The sequence below is a fragment of the Perognathus longimembris genome, chromosome 8 (assembly GCF_023159225.1).
Source record: "Perognathus longimembris pacificus isolate PPM17 chromosome 8, ASM2315922v1, whole genome shotgun sequence".
In the NCBI taxonomy this organism is placed as follows: Eukaryota; Metazoa; Chordata; class Mammalia; order Rodentia; family Heteromyidae; genus Perognathus; species Perognathus longimembris.
The window spans coordinates 671,185-677,426 of NC_063168.1; positions in this window are offsets into that span (position 1 = coordinate 671,185).

Below are 6,242 nucleotides of genomic sequence, written 5' to 3' on the forward strand. Positions count from 1 at the left end.
CAGGCTCGTCCAGATGCTCTCCTCCATCTTCTTCCGTGGCTCCTTGTGGACATTGTGCCCCACTGGTGTGTCTCTGGGTCTCTGGGCTCTTGTTTCAAGATAGAGGCACAAAGAAGGTATCGTTTTTAAATACTTTTTTTCTCTGCCAGTACCAGAGCTCGAATGCTGGGATTTGAGCTTCACTCAGCTTCCTTGCTCAAGGCTGGCACTCTACCACTCCAGCCTTGCCTCTAGCACAGCTTTTTGCTGGCTCATTGGAAATGGAGTTTCATGAACTTTTCTGTCTTAGCTGGCTTTGACTTGTGATCCTCTAGGTCTTAGCCTCCTGAGTAACGCCAAGGCCTGGTTATAAACAAGGCCTTTACTCCTTTACCCATGTTGCCTGCCAGTAAAGCTGCTCAGAGTCCAGGGCTCAACAACAGATGAATGAATGAATGAATGAATGGCCATCCCTTGGCACATATTTCAATAGTTCCCTAAATATTGTTTCAACACAAGGTGTGAACAATCATGAGGCATTCAAAAAGCATTCACAAAAGATAGTGCAAAGCCCCCAAATATACACCTCGTTTCATTTAATCCTCATAGGGTTCTTCAACCTTTAGGCTTGTTCATAGATGACCAAACAGATTCAGGGATATTAGGCAGCTTCTTCGATCAAACCACTAGACAAAGCCTACCAAGGGGACATGTTCTGTTTGCCATTGTTTCTACTGTTCCTGCAGAGAATGTTGAAAAGTCTCCTTATGACTGAGGAGAAAAGAAAGCTGATACGAGGGCACAGCGGACAGCCTAGGCCCCTTCTATAATTTCTGGACTCTTCTTCCAGCTGGAAGACAAATTCCTGGGGAGGGGTTCGCTAAAATAGACCTGCACAGGCTGTCTTGAGCAGACACATGTCCAAAGTGTGTCAAATGCCAGTAGACAGCACTCCGGAGAAAGATGGCAATTCTAGAAATAGCCAGTGACTCATCCGGGACTAAATTAATTTTGCCTCCAAAGGAAGGCCAACTTGAGGAGCCTAAAGCACTGCCCCAAGCAGCCCTAGGGGGCCGGCCTCACCCCACAAGGTCAATGTGCCCCAAGTGACGCAAAGGCTGCCGCTGGGTCCTGACTCATCTTTCAGGCTTGAAAGGGTGTCATTTAAATTTTTGTAATTTCTAAAAAGAAATAATACAAAACCCGTTTTCAAAGGTCTGACAGTCTAACGGGTCAGTTGACACAACCGAGCTCTGCAGGCTGTGCCGGGAGCTTTGAGCTTCCCCACGAAGCCCAGGGGGGTGTAGTCAGAGGGGCAAAGGCCTCTCCTGCCACATGGGGGATTTACTCAGGGACCTGAGGGGTGTGAGGTGAGCAGCTAAGGACGGCTGCAGTATCCCAAGAGAAGGGGAATATCCTGAACTAGACAACCGACACCTGAACCAGACAGTGAATTGCACCGGACAAACTAAGTAGTAGCAAGTGAGCAGGATCAGCGGGACTTGGCATGGACTCACCATGCCAAGAGGTGCCGTAAAAGAGGAGACGCTGGGGCTGGGGATATAGCCTAGTGGCAAGAGTGCCTGCCTCGGATACACGAGGCCCTAGGTTCGATTCCCCAGCACCACATATACAGAAAACGGCCAGAAGCGGTGCTGTGGCTCAAGTGGCAGAGTGCTAGCCTTGAGCGGGAAGAAGCCAGGGACAGTGCTCAGGCCCTGAGTCCAAACCCCAGGACTGGCCAAAAAAAAAAAAAAAAAAAGAGGAGACGCTGAGCAGAAAGCACTGACAGCTGGCTTCACGGTCAGACGGTGCCGTCTACCCACAGAGGCAGGGCACTGCAGGAAGAATGAGGAGCCCGTGGAACGAAGTAAGTCTTTTACTAAAAGCAATAAACTCAATTTGAAATAGACTATTCAACACTTTTTCTTGAGCACTTATTATGGGCCAGGCAATATACGAGGACCTGGGGCTCTATCAGAAAACAGTGCACACTCTATCTTCTGTCCAAGGAGCTTAACCATCCAGAGTAAGTTTTAAAGACATTTTGGAGTTCTGTGAAAAAGCGGCCAAATTACTTTTCTTTGTATATTTCCCAGAAGATTGTTCCCAAATAAAGGACTTTCCCTCCGGCCTTGGCCACTCCCCGGGGCCCCTGGCTGCATTCTCCACGCTGGACGCAGTGCCCGGCCCCAGCACCACGTGGAGGCACGCGCTGGGCCTCCCGCACCGTCACCTTGACCTTGACCGCACCTTGACCTGGTGGTCAAGGACACAAACCTCTCCAGAACCCTGAGCTAGACCACACTGGTGTCCAAGAACACCAGACCTCTGGCTAAGAGGTCCTGAAGTGGTCTAGGCCTGTCTGGCCCCCTTTCAGGTCTGTCAGCCCAGGAGTGGACAGGGTGCACACTTCCCAAGGCCACGGTGGCCAGAGAGCAGCCGCGTGGGAGGGAGAAGGGGGAGGAGGAGCAGAGCCTCGCACTATGGGCGGAGCGTCCACACACGCGTGTGCAAGGCCCTGTGTGGCCTGGAGCAGACCCAGCTCAGCAGAGAATGGGATAGGTCATGGACAAAGCTCCGGGACAACGCTCTGGGAGGCCGTTTTCCCCGTGCTACCAAATTCTGAAACTCAGCTCAACTCCAAGGTTATCAGGAAGGTGTATTTTCTCTACACACGAGGGTGTAGCATGCTTAACCATGTGCTACCTAGGTCCATGTGCTGGTCATATCTGGCTCTCTACCTCATATTCTCCTTGTCCATCTTCATTCCAGATGTCGTTCTAGCCACCAGCTAACCGTGTTCTGGGTCACCTGGCAGCAAGTGTTCTTCAGCTGAGCTGTGAGTGGCTTCCCCTCTGCCGGGGGTGAGGGGAAGGAGGCGGGGGGGGGGGCTGCTTCTCCCTGGCGAATACTTGCTCGAAGCACCAGTTATTTGTGCACATATATAAACTCAGAAGGGCTACAAGCCTAACAGTGCTTGGGCAACCTTTGCCTATTTAAAACAGGAGGGTGATATCTTCAGGAAGGTACCGCTGACGTCCCCACCACAAGGCCCCTCAGGGAAGCATTGATTGCCCAGATTAGAGGTCGGCTGGATGCTGGGCTTTGGGGACATTCCCTTCTTCTCATTCATTCTCTTCTAAGATCACCCTCGTCACTAGACGCACTCCCCAAACAAACCACCTGGCGAGGGCTTGTCCCAGCTAAGATAGTGTTGAACATGTAGATAGTTAGACTATGGTAAGAAGGTTGTTTTGTACTCTTAACTCAGGCTCCTCAAAGTCCTAAGTTTTCTTTAAATTCTGTGTCCTTTGGAGTGAGACAGGGCAAAATATAGATCATTAAGGGAACACACAAGCTTAAGGTAAGCATGATTTATCTCTATTGGCTTCTGAATATATTAAGTGATCATACCTAAAAACAATGTAAAAGGAAGAGCCAGGTATGGTGGTGCATGCTTGCCATCCTAGGTACTTGGGAGGAGGAGACAGGGGAGTTGCAGTTCAAGGCCAGCGTGGGCAAAAGTCACTGAGACTCTGTCTTAAAACCATGATGGATGTGGTGGCTCATGCTTGTAATTCCAACTCTGGAAAGGCAGAGCAGGGAGGATAGCATGCCAAGGCTGGCCTGGGCAAAAGTGAGAGGCCTCATCTGAGAAGCAAAGTAAAAACCGAGACAGGACTAGGAGCATGGCTCGTGTGACAGAGTGCTTGCCGAGCAAGCGTGAGGCCCAGAGCTCCATTTCCAGTGCCAACAAAGTAAACGTAAAAGCAGAATGGAAGGTCCATATATTTTAATTGATTGGACATACCTACTGGTGCTATAATTAACAAGAACCCTTATGGGCTTTATTCATTTCACTTCTTTTCTTACCTATCTTTTAGTTACTATTTTTTTCTCTCATTGTGGTGCTGGGGTCTAAACCCAAGGCCTCACAGATACTCGGCAAGCACTTTACCATCGAGCCATAGCCCCAGTCCACTATCAGTATTCTGAATCAAGGTTTACTATGCATGTCTCTTGTTTTCCTTTGTAGCAAAAATGTAATTGGCATATACTTTCCTACAGTATCAATTTTTGCTCATTCCAACTCTAAGCCATTTTCCACATACTAGTAATTATATTAAGATTTGGCCAAATTTGGATTCTAGTTTTGGTTTTGGGTAAAGTGATTTCATAGAGGTCAGTGTTCTTGCATCAAAAATGCCAGGTGCCGGTGGCTCCCACCTGTCATTCCAGCTACTCAGGAGGCTGAGATGTGAGGACTGTGGTTCAAGGACAGCCTGGGCAGGAAAGTTCAGGAGACTCTTATCTCCAATTAACCTTCCAAAAAGCTGAACGTGGAGCTGTGGCTCAAGTGGGATGAGCCTCAAGCACAAAGGCTCAGGGACAGTGCCCAGCCCTGAGTTCAAGCCCTAGGATTGGCAAAAACAAACAAAACCCTCCCCACAAAAACCAGCCCCTAATATCTGACTGAATTTCTTTGGGTGAGGTACATCCAGTTATTAGAGATTGCAAGTCGGTAATGTGTTGTTACTCATTCAGTAAGCGAAGCTATTCTTAAAGGAAAAAGTGTTTAAGTCATTAGTTACTTGGTGGATCGGTGGTAGGAAGGTAGAACAAATACTTCATTCTTTCCCTTCATTTACGTGTTTATATTTGTAAGCCAAGACATCTGAAGAGAATACCTAGTGGCCTGACTTGTTTGCACGTCTCCTGACCCTGATAAACTGTAGGAGAACTCACCAAGGAAACCATGAAATCACAGCCAGTGATTTCACAAGGGCTCTGATGAAAATGAAAACTGCCGTAAAGCCAGAGCCGCCGTCTGCGTCCCCTCCAGTGAGGCACTGCCAAGTCTTTTGCTGTGAATCCCCAGGAGCTCTAAGAGGCAGGAGTGGTGCTGATTTTGCAAATGAGGAAGGGAGGCTTAGGTCTGTGTAACTCTGAAATCCACTCTGTGGTTTGCTTTGTTTTGTTTTGCTGTTTACCATATCCATGGCAGACTAGAAATGCACAGACATAACTTCATGTTCCAAGAACGGGGGAAAGATGTAGAATTCTGCCAGCTAGGAAGGTGACCTTGAAGTGGATCACTGGAACAAATCCAGGAGTAGCTTGTGAGCATCTCTCAAATGACTTTGTTGTCCAGGACTTGACCAGAGATCTAAGAACACATCACTTTAGACAATTTCCATTTTCTTTACATATGACTAAATGTAACCTGAGCCTTTCCCCACAATCGTCCTCAAGGACGATGAACACGAAGGATACAGGTCTTGCAGGGGTATGTGCTAAACAGGTGTATAAAACAGTGGTGGTAGGAGAGAGCTACAGGCGTGGAGACAGAGATAGAGGTAGGATGGGATAATATGTGGATAGGAGAAGGAGCTCCAAATCTGCCTTAGGGAATAAAAGAAGGTTTCTGGGGCTGGGGATATGGCCTAGTGGCAAGAGTGCCTGCCTCGCATACATGAGGCCCTGGGTTCGGTTCCCCAGCACCACATATACAGAAACTGGCCAGAAGTGGCGCTGTGGCTCAAGTGGCAGAGTGCTAGCCTTGAGCAAAAAGAAGCCAGGGACAGTGCTCAGGCCCTGAGTCCAAGCCCCAGGACTGGCAAAAAAAAAAAAAAAAGAAGGTTTCTAGGGGAGAAGCAACAGTAATATTTACTTCACACTAAGTATATGTTAACCACATTGTGTTGTGCACCTTCATTCCTTTCTGTTTTTATGGGTATTGGCCTGAACATCAACCTAACTCAGCCAGGATCTGAATATATATGTGCTACACACATGCCTTTTCATTTTGTACTTTCCTAGTTCCTTAACTAACTCCAGAATACTTAAAGAACGATTTCCTTTTATTTAAAAAAGAAACACAAAACTTTATCCTCCAAATATACAGCCTCAAAAAAGAGAAGGTAATGAAAACTAGGTGTCAAAGTGAAGAAGGAACTGGCGAGTGATCATGGTGAGGACAGTAATGGCTGTGTGTTTACTGAGATTCACTCTTGGCCTAGCTCTGTCCTTCTGTTCTAATAAGTTAAAATGTCTATCGACTCACAACTTCTCTTTGATGTCCTTGAAATGGTCCTATGAATGAGTCGTCGTGAAAATTCCCATCCCACTTGAAAATGGATGGGAATTTATGAAAGTGAGAGCAAGCAAGCAGCAAAGGAAGTCAAACATGTAAAGCCTCGTGCTAGGCTGTGCATCTGAAAGAAAAATCTTGGTTCCCACTCACAGTGACCACCTCTTGT